The sequence below is a fragment of the Lepus europaeus genome, chromosome 16, assembly GCF_033115175.1.
Source record: "Lepus europaeus isolate LE1 chromosome 16, mLepTim1.pri, whole genome shotgun sequence".
NCBI classification, from domain to species: domain Eukaryota; kingdom Metazoa; phylum Chordata; class Mammalia; order Lagomorpha; family Leporidae; genus Lepus; species Lepus europaeus.
Genome location: NC_084842.1, coordinates 25,254,340 through 25,269,051, shown reverse-complemented (window position 1 = coordinate 25,269,051; position 14,712 = coordinate 25,254,340). Strand labels below are relative to the sequence as shown.

The 14,712-nt window shown below is 40.8% G+C and overlaps 1 protein-coding gene across 1 annotated transcript in view; it reads right to left on the bottom strand.

Annotated features, from left to right (window-relative positions):
* The window catches only part of SORBS2 (sorbin and SH3 domain containing 2), a 218,344-nt gene extending 204,339 nt beyond the window's left edge, over positions 1–14,005 (bottom strand). Inside the window, exon 1 of the mRNA XM_062212711.1 lies at positions 13,544–14,005. The gene's annotated coding sequence lies outside the window, so the exon portion shown is untranslated. The remainder of the gene's footprint in view (positions 1–13,543) is intronic.
* Positions 14,006–14,712: the final 707 nt, after the last annotated feature.

Here is a 14,712-nt window from a genome sequence, read left to right as displayed (position 1 = left end):
CCCTACTATGCCAGACCCAGTTCCCCCTATTGTTCCCACATTCCAGACTCCCAACCAGTTTCCAGTGTGCTTTCATGCCCTGTTTCCCTGCACGGTGTGTTCCCTCCATCTGCAGCCTCCACCTTTGCCTTAATGGTGTCTGACATGGTCCAGGCAGGGTCAAGCCCATCCTATTCCTTGCCTTCCCTCCCAGTGCCTGCTCACCCCTGTCTTGGGGCTTGTGACACCGCGTGATTATTAGTGTCCTTGCCCTTGGCCCCAGGGACTGTGAACAGTCCTCAAGAGCAGCATCTCAGCTGGGCGCTGCTGAACTCACACCCAATTGCAGGTGCACAGTAGGAATGCACAGCACTTCCCTGGAATGAGAAGGATGACGACACTTGCTAGCATATTTGAGCATCTTCCACATGCAAGTCCCGCTTTACACAACTAAAATTCATAATCCATTTAATCCTCATTAACCTCTCAATTTATAATTTAATCCTTTCTTATTTTTCCCAGAAAAATTAAAGTGGCAACACTTACAAATCTTTAGGAGAAAATAAATGACTTTTGCTTATATCAACTCTACAAAAAAAAAAAAAAAACACCCTGATATTTGCTTAATATGCTAATTTTTGGTAAATTGACTATCTTTTTCTTAAAAACTGCATCTGAACTGGTCAAATCTACGTATCTTTTTTTTTTTAACAAAAAATTAAGATACTATTATTTGCTTTTAAAATTTACACATAACCAATGGGAAAATAAAACTGGTGGAGGCAGTTTAGGTCTTGTACTAAGTGTACTCAGCAACTGTTTAATAGTTTAAAAACTTCCATTTTAAAAAATGTGGATTTTTTCTGCAGTGACTAAAATACATCATTGGTCTTTTATTGATTAAATATGGTTTGGAGAAAAATAGCTTTCACAGGAGTAGTATATATTCTGAAGCTCTCCATAGTCACCGGCCTATATCTATCTTGAATTTAGCTATAGCTGAGATCCTGATCCGTCCCTGAATCTGGCTCACTACTCCATCTAGATATTTCCAACAAATAACTCAAGTTGTTCCTGTTTCAACATGTTCTCCTGAATATCAAAAACCAAGCAAAAAAAGTCTTCCTTGTTCCCAAATTTTCTCACAACAGCATCTACCCGGTTACTTGATTCCCCATGAATCTCAAGTCCTTTAACACTCCAGCCCCATCCTCTGTTGGACGAGCATTATAGAATCCCTTGGCAATCCCTCAGGCTGAGATTTTGCACGTGTGGCGGCTACTAGGCTCTCACCGAAGTGGGCAGCAGCAGTGTTCCTTCAGAACACACATATGCATGGCTTCACAAGACGGTACAGGACCCAGAGAAAAGTGACTGGAGCACAGGCGTTTGGAGCAAAGTCTTGCCATATACTTCCACGAACAACTTTCAACACTGGGGCAGCTGATACCTACGGGATCCTTCTTTATCTCGGGTGCTGTGTTCTAAACAACACACAATACACGGAACTTTAATGCCCACCATGGTTACACCCGTCCCAGCTGAGGCAACCACAGTGCAGAGGGTTTCCCTTCTTGCCTGACTTTCCCGCAATCAGGTCGCAGAGCCAGAACTCACACCAGCCATGGGTGAGTCCTAAGTCCATGCTTCTAACTGCTAGCCCCAGGCCAATGACACAGCATTTCCAATTAAAAATACTGAAAGTGAGAAATCTAACCTGTGCCAGACAAAGTCAAATACGCTTACATGAATAATACTTAAACACTTATCAATACTTAGCTATCAGGAGCCAGTACTTAAAGGAGGAGAGTGGGTGCTACAGCTTCTGATCTGCACTGCCTCCTGGGCCTGGCTCCTTGGGCTTGAGTTCCATCTTTGATGCCCCCTGGTGATTCATTGCCACAGCCAGGAGGACAAGGCCCTTGATGGCTTCATACCTCCACTCCACCTCACTGAACCTTTACCCCACAACCCGGAGTCACCCTCTGGGACTTTCTACAATGTCCTTTCTGGCTCAGGAGTTGACTTCATTTATTCACTTCACCCTCCTGCTCCAGAAGACCGAGTATCCCTCCATCCTCTGAGGTTGGGCTTTCCCTAGCCTTGGCTCTTGTCTCTTTGCTGCCCAATCTGGGTCTCACTGCTGCAGCCTCCTTTCCTCCTGCTGGTGCTTTCTCTGAGGCCATTAATGGCTTAGCTCTTTATCATCACAAATACCTTTCTTCTGGCTCCCTCTCTCCTCTTCCCTTTCTACTCTCTTGGCTGGGGCCTGTTCCATCCTTAACTAAACCATATCCTTAAAAAAGCATTTTTTTTTCCCTCTAACTTTATTTTGAAGTATCACTGACAAATAGAATTGTTTATATTTAAGGTGTACAACAAGGTGTTTTGCTGTAGGTACCTATTGTGAAGTGATTATCATAATCAAGTTAATTAACACAGCTATCATCTCAGTAACCTTTTTCAATGGTGAGAACACTTCAGATTTACTTTTTGCCATCTGCAAGTACACAACACAGTGTTATTAATCATCCTCCTGTACATCAGATTGCTAGAACTTCTTCATCCCATGACTGTAAGTTCATACTCTTTGACCCACATTTCAACATTCCTGCCACCCTGGCAACCACCATTCTGTTTCTAACAATTCAATGTTTAGTTTTCACATATAAATGTAATCATGCAGTACTTCTATCTCTATATGCTTTTGAAAAAAATGCTTATTTATTCTTCTTGTCTAACTGAAATTTTGTATCCTTTGGCCAACATCTCCTCAGCCTCTCAAATGACCAAATTTCTTTCTTTTCCAAGGAGAATAGTATTCGAATTATGTGTGTGTAGGGGACGTGGTTTCCTTTATCTTTTCACCCGTGGACAAACACTAAGGTTGCTTCCATACTTTTTCATTTCCTTTGGATATATACTTGGAAGTGGGGTTGCTGGATCATAGGAAAGTTCTAATTTTAATTTTCTGAGGACTATTTTGCATAATGGGAACATCAATTTATATGTCCATCAACAGTGTAGCAGGATCCCCTTTTCTGCACAGCCCCACTGACAACTGTTATCTGTCCTGAAAGGTATGAGGTATCAACTCCTTGTGGTTCGGAGTTGCATTCCCCATACCTTTTGTCCATTTATTCTTTGCTCATTTTGCAGTTGGATTATTTAGATTTTTTTGCTTTGTTTTAGCTATTGAATTGAAAAATATACTCATTTCTTGAGCTTTTGATATGCCTTTATCCCAGTACTGGAATGAACAGCTTGCTATAAACTCAAATAACTCAGAACAAACGAAACCCAATGAGCCTTTCACTGGACCCCAGTCTCCTCCTTGTGCAGCATGGTGATGATGGCACACAGTGCACCGAGTGGCAGTGTCAGTGGAACGGCTCATGTGAAAGCACCAAGCAAATGACAAGTAAACGTTAGTTATCTGAAATAGTACCTTTAAAAATTATCATTTATTTATTTGAGAGGCTGAGGGGAAGAGACAGAAAGGGAGGGAGAGTTTCCCTACATTAGAGCTGACCAACAGCAGGGCTGGAGCCAAAGCTGGGAGCTGGGAACTCAGTTCAGGTCTTTACATGGCTGGAAGGAACCCAGCCACCTGAGCCATCACCATTGCCTCCCGGACTTGGTACCAGCAGGAAGCTGGAGTCAGTAGCTAGAGCTGGGCATGAAACTCAGGCACTGGGACATGGGCTATGAATGTCTTAACCACTGTTTTAACCACTAGGCTAAATGCCTGCTCCTGTTTAAAACAATTCTTGATGCTACAAAGTTCCCTTTTGCAAGCAATTGCCAAAATCCCATCTCATCCAAAGCTTAACGTAAATACTATTTTCTCTAAGTTATCTCTCCTGATTCTCTAAGAAATCTCCCTTCTCTAAGTAACTTAATGTCATTTTCTACAACTTTCTATTTTTAAGACAAAGTTTTTGCTGTGTATAAGTTAATTTTTTGCATGTCTTTTTTTTATAGAAAACTTTTATTTAATAAATATAAATTTCGAAAGCAAAACTTTTGGGTTATAGCGGTTCTTCTCCCCATAACCACCTTCCCACCTGCAAACCATCCCATCTCCTATTCCCTCTCCCATCCTATTCTTCATCACGATTCATTTTTAATTATCTTTATATACAAAAGATCAACTCTGTACTAAGTAAAGATTTCAACAGTTTGCACCCACACAGACCCACAAACTATAAAGTACTGTTTGAAGACAAATTTTACCATTAATTCTCATAGTACAACACATTAAGGACAGAAATCTTACATGGGGAGTAAGTGCACAGTGACTCCAGTTGTTGATTTAACAACTGACACTCTTATTTATGACGTCAGTAATCACCCGAGGCTCTTGTCATGAGCTGCCATGCAAGCCTCTTGAGTTCACAAACTCTGACCTTATTTAGACATGGCCATAATCAAAGTGGAAGCTCTCTTCTCCCTTCAGAATAAGATACCCCCTTCTTTGATGGCCCCTTCAATTTTTTGCATGTCTTTTCAAAGAAATAAACACTTGTCCTACCTCCCTTATAACAATTTATCACCTTGTATCTTCATTAGAATAGTTAGCATTCCTGAATTATTGCCTTCACTAAACTATAAGCCCTTTCCATGGCTTGCTGCTATATTTTCTCATTTTTCCCCCTATTCTAAACATATAGTAGGTCCTTAAGGGTGTGCTATAAGTAAATAAGTGAAAGCCTAAAACTTTTGTAAAATGTTTATATAAAAAGTCAAATAACATTTGAATATACATGCACAACTTTGGTATTTACATTGGGATCTGGTCTCTTCTTATATTGTACCCAGAACTTGGGATCTTTCTCATTCTCTGCTTCCTTTCACAAGGCCTTCTTTTCAATACTAGGTAAAATCAGAAAGGACATGACCATAGCTTCTATTAATACATCAATCACTGAGACACAAACTTGAAAAGCCTGGACGAGGAGATTTGGAAAATCTGCCATTGCACTGTCAAACTCATCTACCAGAAAGGTAAATCCAGAAGTTCCAGTCCCCGTGGCAGCCCGGAACTCAGGGCACTGATATGCTTGTGAAGCAAACAGTCTGATGGTGGTGTCAAAAGTATGTGTTGCCTGGCATTATACTTCCTGAAGACATTCAGGTTTTATTTCCTGAAAGAAGTTACTGGCCAATGAATAACCTATCTTTTTAGAAGTGATATTTCCAACGTCAATCAATATGGGTCATGCTGGCTTCCTTGGCTAGATCAGTATTTTTTTTTTTTTTCACTCTTTCAGATACTTTAGCTGGAGCACATACAGATTGCTCAAAAATGCTTTATTTTTGATGGAAATTGAGACACATTTCAAATCAACACTTTTCTTAATTCCTTCTGAACTCAAAAGCTCTTTTGGTTGAGTGACCTTATTGGGACAAATACTTTGAGGGCTTGAGTCCTTTTGGACCCTGGTCATTAAGCTTCTGTTCTCTCCAACTTATAGGCTTTGTCTGCACCATGGAAACCCAGAGGCTCTTCTCACAGACCAGTTAGAAATGAATACAATAAAATCACTAAGGAATCTGGGAACGAGGCAGTTCATGAGTGGCTCATTCCCCAGGAAATATAATTTTGTGATCATAATCTTTTAGTTCCTGACAGTTGCATAATTAAATACCAGAGCTAAAAACAGTGAACTGGAGTTTTGAGGGCATGTTTTCCTAATTCACCCCAAAGGAAGCTAAAGTTTAGGGTTCCAAATGATTATGATGTGATATCATACCATGTCATAGTACACAGATTAAGTGAAATTATTTCATCAGATAACTGTCAGTGTGAGGCACTGTAAGGACCTTTGGGACTTTGGGTTAAATGAAGGTGATTTTAAATTAAGCTAGGTTATTCATGACTTTGATTACCATTTGCTTTTGTGAAATGCAGGCAATAATAATTCTCTACTAATAAATACAAAATTAACTTAAAATGAAGTCAAAATGCTTTGCACACTCCAGAAGGAAGATTCTTTAATTCAAACAAAAATTCATATTAATTATTATATAAATCAGCTATGCTAGTCTCATAAATTAAATTTACGGTGGAAAGGAAGTCAGTGATATAATCAGATTTCAGACCACATGTTGTATAAAAAGTTCTGTTTCTAAGGAAAGTCAGTGTCAAAGACCTCCGAATGTTTTATCAGCCATCTGAGTTATTGACCTAAAAATGCCCTTTTCCCAAAACAGACATGTTTTCAACAAATGAATAATGGCTTTTCTGGTAAAGATGATTATGCCTTCCCATATTTTATTGCTTTCTTGATTGTTAGATACAACTACCATATAGTTAAGTTACCCAGGAGATTAAATTCTAGAGAAAAAGTCTGAGTGATTTCAGTGAACCAAGTCATTTTTGTTTGTGTCATGATTTCCTCTGTTAAAAAAAATAACACTTCAACAGGCAGAGTTAGACAGTGAGAGAGAGAGAGAGACAGAGAGTTATAGACAGTGAGAGAGAGACAGAGAGAAAGGTCTTCCTTCTGTTGGTTCACTCCCCAAATGGCCACTACAGTCGGCACGCTGCACTGATCTGAAGCCAGGAGCTGGGTGCCTCCTCCAGGTCTCCCATGCGGGTGCAGGGCCCAAGGATCTGGGCCATTCTCCACTGCCCTCCCGGGCCACAGTAGAGAGCTGGACTGGAAGAGGAGCAACTGGGACTAGAACCCCGGGGTGCCGGTGCCGCAGGTGGAGGATTAGCCTAGTGAGCCACAGCGCCAGCCATGATTTCCTCTGTTGAAGTTTTGATGACTTACAAAGGATTGTTCTGACATTGAGCCCAGCATTTTACATAAAAGGCATGCTATCCACAAACAAAGCAAACAAACATTTAAAGATATATGGGCTGAATTATTTATCTCATAATGAAAGCTACATTGATTCACAGTTTACATTACTTTGACAAGGTTTTCTCTTTGGTGTAAATTTTATTTGTTAACTTTTTTTTTTTTTTCTTTTTGACAGGCAGAGTGGACAGTGAGAGAGAGAGAGACAGAGAGAAAGGTCTTCCTTTTTGCCGGTGGTTTACCCTCCAATGGCCGCTGCGGCCGGCGCACCGCACTGATCCGATGGCAGGAGCCAAGTACTTCTCCTGGTCTCCCATGGGGTGCAGGGCCCAAGGACTTGGGCCATCCTCCACTGCACTCCCTGGCCACAGCAGAGAGCTGGCCTGGAAGAGGGGCAACCGGGACAGAATCGGTGCCCTGACCGGGACTAGAACCCGGTGTGCCGGCGCCGCAAGGCGGAGGATTAGCCTAGTGAGCCGCGGCGCCGGCCTTATTTGTTAACATTTGATACCTCAACCTTGGTTTGATCATCCAACCAGCCTTCATTACTCTTGGCCATGCACATGGTAACATAATGAGGGTAAAAACATAAATGAAACATGAGTACTCTCTCTTGGAGTTCACTTTCACATGGAAAGATTAGATGCATCACCAGAAATACTGTGTCTTATTTGTGCATCTTTAAAATTATTTTTTAAAGATTTATTTATTTATGTGAAAGTCAGAGAGAGAGAGAGAGAGAGAGAGAAAGAGGGAGAGACAGAGAAAGAGGGAGAGAGAGAGAGGGAGGGAGGGAGAGACAGAAGAGACAGAGAGAGAGAGAGGGAGAGACAGAGACAGAGAGAGAGAGGGAGGGAAGGAGGAAGAGAGGGAGGGAGGGAGAGAGAGGGGGGGAGAGAGAGAGAGAGAGAGAGAGAGAGAGAGGGGGTAGAGAGAGGGAGAGATATTTTCCATCTGTTGGTCCACTCCTCAGATGGCCGTAACAGCCAAGGTGGGGCCAGGCCAAAGACACAAGCTTCTTCTGCATCTCCCACATGCGTGGCAGGGGCCCTCTACTGCTTTCTGAGGTACATTAGCAGGGAACTGGATCAGAAGTGGAGCAGTTGGGACTCAAACCGGCACCCATATGGGATGTTGGCACTGCAGACGGTGGCTTAATCCACCATGACCCCAGCCCCTACATGTTTATTTTTAAAAGTTATTTTGATCTACTTGAAAGACAGAGAGAGGGAAAGAGAGAGAGAGAGACAGAGATAGAGACAGAGAATAATCCCCCATTCATTGCCTTTCTCCTATCCCCCTGCCAAGTGTTCTCAATAGCCAGGGCTGAGCCAGACTGAAGTCAGGAGCCTGGAGCTCCTTGCAGGCCTTCCATGTGGGTGGCAGGGACACAAGCATATGGTCATCATGTGCTACTGCACAGGACACATTAACAGGAAGTTGGATTGGAAGTGGAGGAGCTGGGCCTGGAACTGACAATCCAATTAGGTATGGGGGCATCACAAGTGACAAATTAATACTTAAACCCACTGTGCCACTGCCCCTACATGTTACTTTAAAAAATAATAACATTTTCTTAAATTTTCATGTTTTTCTTCTGTGTTTAGATGATTTTAAAAAATTGAGCATATTGCTAAATTGTCACATTATCTCTAATTCAGACTACTTTTTGGTCCTGTTTTAGCATTAGACAACACGCAGTGGAGATCAGGTTGCTATGAGCCCTCTGTCCATTCATCGGATACTGGCTGAATATTTCATATGCCATCCTGCTGTGGAATGCCTCCAGGGTTCCAGCTGCTCTTAGAAAGCAATTTGAATTTTCCCTGTAACTGCTGTTCTGCCTAAGCAACCTGTATCTTGTCCTTCCCTCTTGTCACTCACCATTCTCCTGGCCTCGCCTCACCTAAACTGGTTTAAGCTGGTGCTCCAGTTTTAGGGAACAACCCAAATCTATTCACACTGTAGCAGCACAACTAAATGGTTCTAAATTTTCATCTTAACTACTAGTAAGCTATGCTATATAAATTTTCCAATCTATGCATTGAGACATTTCTTTTAAAAGTTGATTATTGCTCACAGGAGAAAATGTGTGCACTAACATACAAGTCAGATAAATGTACTTGTTTCAGAAAGTGCTCCAATTGTGCACCAGATGACAAGATGACACAGCACAGCAACAGCTGAGGGCTTTGTTATCTCATTTCCCTTGTTAACTTTAGCACAGAGAACTGCACTGATTAGGTGTGAAGGCATCTTGATAAGCCACAAGAGAGTCAGCTCACTTTTAAGCAACCACATGTTGCTCTCCTAAACTTCTGTTTTTGATAGTGGAAAATACAAGCAAACTGTATAACGTACCTCGGGCTGGAATTAAAATGAGCCAGTGGGGCAGAAGTAGCTGACTCTTTTCAACAGGTGGAGGACGATTACTCACGCTGTCCAAAGCTTAAGCGTGTTCCACAGTGGTCACCTCTTCAGAGGACCAAACACCCCTGAGCAGCGAGCTATCTCCAGCTACAAGTAGGTATAGGGACTTCTCAGGGGAGCACAGACTGACCATTTATATTAACACAGTATTCCAGTGTGACCAGAATCTCACAGCATTATGCCTGTTTCTTTGCATTTAAAAACCTCACCATTCCTGCTGGTACACTTGGAGGAGTTTTACAAGTGTTGCGGCCAGCTCTTGGGTAGAGGCCCAGTTTTGTTAGTTTATTGGATTCCTTATGTCGGATTCTTCACAATTATATTAGTCTCTGAAGAGTGCCAAATTGGGTAGAACATCAGAAGATTTGGAACCTAAGAGGCTTATGCTGGTCCTGTCACCATATTCATCCATTCCGAAAAAAATTTATCAGAACAAGAAATGTGAAAAGATTTAGTTCTGCATGGATTGGACTAACTTTCCCATTCAAAACGGAGGGTAGGGTTCATTCTAAGAAAGTATTTGTGATATATAAGTTACAGTCATTGAGAAAACTTGGTAGAGGAAACAAACGTCTACGTTACATTAAAAAATAAAAAGTTTCAAAAGCAGGCAACAGTACTCATGAGCAGAAAGAACACAATATCATTAAATTTATAAATGTTTCTTAATAAAAATAAATTTTCCTAGATCATAATGTTTATAAAAAGAATGAAGGAAATATATTTAGAATACTACTAGGGTTTTATTTATTTATTTATTTATTTTGAGCTGGGAAAATTTTCTTAGAAAGTAAGACCTTTGGTTAGGTTCAGGAAAAGTGGAAGCTTTCTGATTTTTTTTTTTTTTTTTTTGCTGAAATAATGCTTTTCAAAGGTGTAGAATTAATTCTGGGGATAAGTATACCTGAGTTGTATAGGGAAGAGGAAATCACTGTGTTTTTGGTGAACTGGTATTGTCTGCTTTGAAGATGAGGGTATAATAAGTGTGGCATACCTCTGTGAGGGTGTGTCATCTTGCCAACCCCGAAAATAAAAACCTGTCTTTGCTGGTTCCCTGTTATTTATTCAACTAACATTATCTTAACTGCGTTTAGGCTGGAATGGGTGTTTTCATTTGGTATATTTAGAACTCAGTTATAGAAGTGTTTCATGAAATGCTCAAGTATTAATTTTTACAAAAATGATGTGAAGATATTTTTAAAATGTCCATGTAATTCTTTGGAGTGATGGTATAGGATTTAATAGGCTTATCCACAATGAAATTATTAGTATGAGTAACTTCTAGAAAATTATATAATACTATCGCATATGCAAAATGCGAAATGGAAAGGCAACTCATTTCCTTATACAATCAAATATAGAACTTTAAAAGCACTATTTTGAAGACCCAATTATTTCAATCTTCAAAATATACTTACTTAAAATATAAAATATTAAAAATGATGCAGATATATTATAGAATCATGTTTCCTAAAATGTAATTACTGTATATAAAAGAATTGGTTAAACATGATTAGTTTTCAAGATGATGAGAACCACATTCAACTTTGTCTATTATTTAATCATAGCATGTTCTGCATTAACATATCATAGCTAAGAGGAAGAAGTCCAAATTTTGGAAGGCAGCCAAAACGAACCTTTAACAGACGCTTGCTAATAAAGAAATGCTATTTATCTTATTTCTATTATAAAACTCAAAGCTAGAATGTAATATGAAAACATGTAAATTTATACGTTGTGAATTCCCTTTGAAAATTCTGATCTATTTATTATAGGACATTTATAGCTTTTATGAAATCAAGAAACTGAAGCCAGATTTTCAAATCTGAGAAACTGAAGCCTCATTGTTTTTAAATGTTTTGAATTTTTCTGATGAAAGGCAGTTTTAGGACTTGTATTACGAGGCCAAGAATACATTTACAGTAACTAATAAGAAAATAGTAAATCCAAGGCTAGTGGTACAACGTCTGCATGCTGAGTTCTACACACCAAAGCACTGTAGAACTAGAGATCTTGAGAAGTCTGCTAGCGGAGAAGAATGTAACACGATGCAGTAGACAGAACTAACTACAGAGGGAAAACTCAGTCGTAGCCACAGGAGGTGGTAAGCGACAGTCTGTGGAGCTTGAAAGATACATGAGTGGTGGCTGCCACTGTGGGGAAATTTTGAATGAAAATCTATTCAGTGGGTACTGCATTTGCAAATATTCTATATCGTGTGCATTGGAAGCTACAAAATGCTTGTTATTGACAGCAGATGAGTTGGAAAGAGGCAGAAAGTTAAGGATCCAAAAACAGTAAAAAGCAAGGTGCAAAGTCTTTAAAGAAGGGGACTACGTCTTTGCATGTTATTCTTGAAATTTTGAACTAATAACTACATAGAAGTGCTGTATGAAACTGGATGGAGAATGCTCTATTTCATAGCATATCACCTAAAAATGTTATTCATGTGGGAAAAAGGTCACCCAGCTATAATGTTTGTGTGTCAGGCTTCCTGTGGGCTAACTTGTCCCACGTGACGCCATCACAAAGGCAACAGGGCTAGGCAGTCAGGTGTGTCTTAGGCATTTCTATACCGTTCTCTTCTAAAAAGCTCCCCCATGAAAAATTAATCCAGAATTATTTTCTTGCTGCAGATCTTGTCGCTGTTTAATTCTAAATAAGCTCCTGCAGGGAGCTAAACCGCAGAGCTGTTCTGCCTTGCATTTTGTTGCGAGAAAATTCAGTTACGTGGAACCTTGATCTACAGAAGGCGTCTTCAACCCAAGTCTGTGCCTGTAGTTTTCCTTTGAAAATTAACCACGAGTGAAGTGCATTCTCTCTCCTGTAACGTTCTATACCCATATAGGCAGATTTCTATTTGTTCTTTTCGAATGTTTGGGCGTGATTCTCCACAGTGAGATTTCCTAGCCTGCATCTTTATTTCTTGAATGTGGGTAATATTTGATGCAGAAGTTTAAAAAAAAAAAAAACTCTTCAGATGCTTCATGATTCTCCTGAGGCCACATTAAGATGACTGTATTTCTGAAATGAGTGATTCATGCTTGTACAAATCAATGGAAATGATATTGCACTTACAACTCTAAGGGGACTCCAGAGTTCATCATAGTTTTTAGGAAAAGGTATCAAATAAAAATACATTTCTTAGAAGTAAACCTCATTGCTATATAAGCTTCATGGTAGATTCCATCCTTCTTGGAGGTTTAATTCCAACTTTTCAACCAATTTTTGCATTAAATATTTTTAATATCACTATAAATGAACTGACATTTCTGATAGACAAACAATGAATTGACTTAGAGCCAAAAATGTTCTGTTGAAACAGAATGTAATCATTACTTGGTTATTTCCTTACCAGGGGTTTCGATTTGACTGACCAGTTTCAATCCACAGTAACAGCTTTGTTCCTAGGAGACTGTAAATCAAAGGAACACTCACTAAGGGGCAATTCCTGTTGCAATTCAAAGTCTGTGCTATTATCACAGAGCAACTGACAGCAAACACTCCCGGCAAAGATTAGCGTGCATTCGGATGAGGTGTGTGGTGTTTTTGGTTTCACTCTCTACCTCTGCAATCTGCTTGTGAGAAAAACTGGTCAATAAAAGAAGTTTTAGCACCACACACTATAGCCCTGCTTGAACTCACTTCCTTTCTTCCCTTGCATTCTGAGCCGGGGGAGCACAATGGGGGTGTTGTGCTCTGGGCTACCCTGGCATGCAGGATACTCAGACAGGAGGTGTGAGCAGCCTCCAAGACCTACACTGTTTGCTTTACAACTGCCCCAAACTCAATCAAACAGCACACACCAGACGCCGGGACCAGAAAAAGCAAGTACGAAATCCACTGGTTAGTACCACCTGGACAGGGAATGAAATTTCTTAAAGGTATACCTGGTGTTTTAAGAGTGAAATAAATCCTTTACAAAGCTTCAAAGCAAACGCTTCACAACCTACATGCCACTGGCATTCCACGTAGCTCTCTTCTACATGTCAGAGGGCAGGTCATAAAGGAGTCCATTGTTTGTCGGAGGGGAAGGTTGCTGGCCATGCAGTCTGTTTAGAACAACCAGCCGCCACAGTCTGTCACAACAACAAATATTGATTTTAAACCCCAAGGCGTAGCAGTCTTGTTTTTCGATCGTACAATTTCTAGAACCTGAATTCCCTGAAACAATCCTCCATGTGTGCCTCCGACACTATTTTGTGGAAACAGGCATGTGTGCTTGCTAAATCCAGACCACACAACCAAGGGAAATCGCTCAGGTTAAGTTTTTGCTCGGAGTTCTTTCCACACTGTGTTTTTGAAAGGGAAAAAGAGCTTACCTCTGTCAGTCAAGTGGGATGCCCAGGAACCCCCGTCTCTGCTTCGGCCTCAGCGTGCAGGCAGATGCTCTGTGAGCCAACAATCTGTTACCAGGAAGCAGGTACACCCGAGAGCGTCCGCCTGCCTTCCAGGCCAGTGCCCATCTGAGCACACCTGCTCTTTCAGACCTGCCGCTCATAAGCAGCAGCCACGCACAGGACTGGTGTTAACCGAGGGCGACACCCTCCTTCTGGATCACTAGTTTTCAGGGCAAGCCGTGAGGGAGCCGCTGAGATGATACTGCAGGGGAGGCTTGCCTTCCCCAGACAAAACCCCTTTCTGCTGCCTGGTAGCGGATATGCAGCATTCTCACTCTGCATTCCACGCTCTCCAATCAGCTAATTGCAACAGCAGTCAGCAGCTCCTCCAAACGACAGCTTGCAGGCATGCGTGGCTGGAATCATTGTATACTAACATGCCTATTGCCTCCTGCTTCTCTGAATAGATCTGGGAAAAAAAAAAATGCTTCTTCCAGGGTGAAGCTCAGCAGAATATGCCACACTGTTTTCCATAAGTAAAATGGCTGGTCCTCTCAGCCCTGCCGCAGACAGCTCATTGGGTTCCACTGGCTTTCCGTAGCCATAGCAACAACCAACAGACAGACTTAGACAGCAAGCATGGCTGATCATGTGCAACACCCCACCATACAGCTTGTTAATTTCTTTCCTTCCAACTCATCATTTTTTTTCCTGTTATCTTTCAAAATATTTCACTGCTAGTGCAAGCGCTCTGATTTCTTGGCTCTCCTAAGGAACTTGTATTGTATTGAGCCGGTGCTGCATATGAAATCGAGGAAGTGACGCTCTGTGTCTATCCAGGTTAATAACATGCAAATCACTGGAGAGACACAGACTGGAATCTTTGTCAAAACAGGCTCTACCTTCCAATCATAGAATGAGAGTGAAGATGATTGGCAGGTGGAAGCAGTTGTGATTTTTGTTTCTAATAATAATCTTGCAGCCTCTGTGTTGAAACAAAGCCCTAGGATTGTTACACATGGTCAAAAGAATGACCACAGTAGACAGAATATTTTAATTGGATTTTAAAATACCCATCTATTTATGGGTTCCACATATCTTATTATTTTAATATGCTTTGCATTATACAATTTAAAGTAAAAATATTCAAA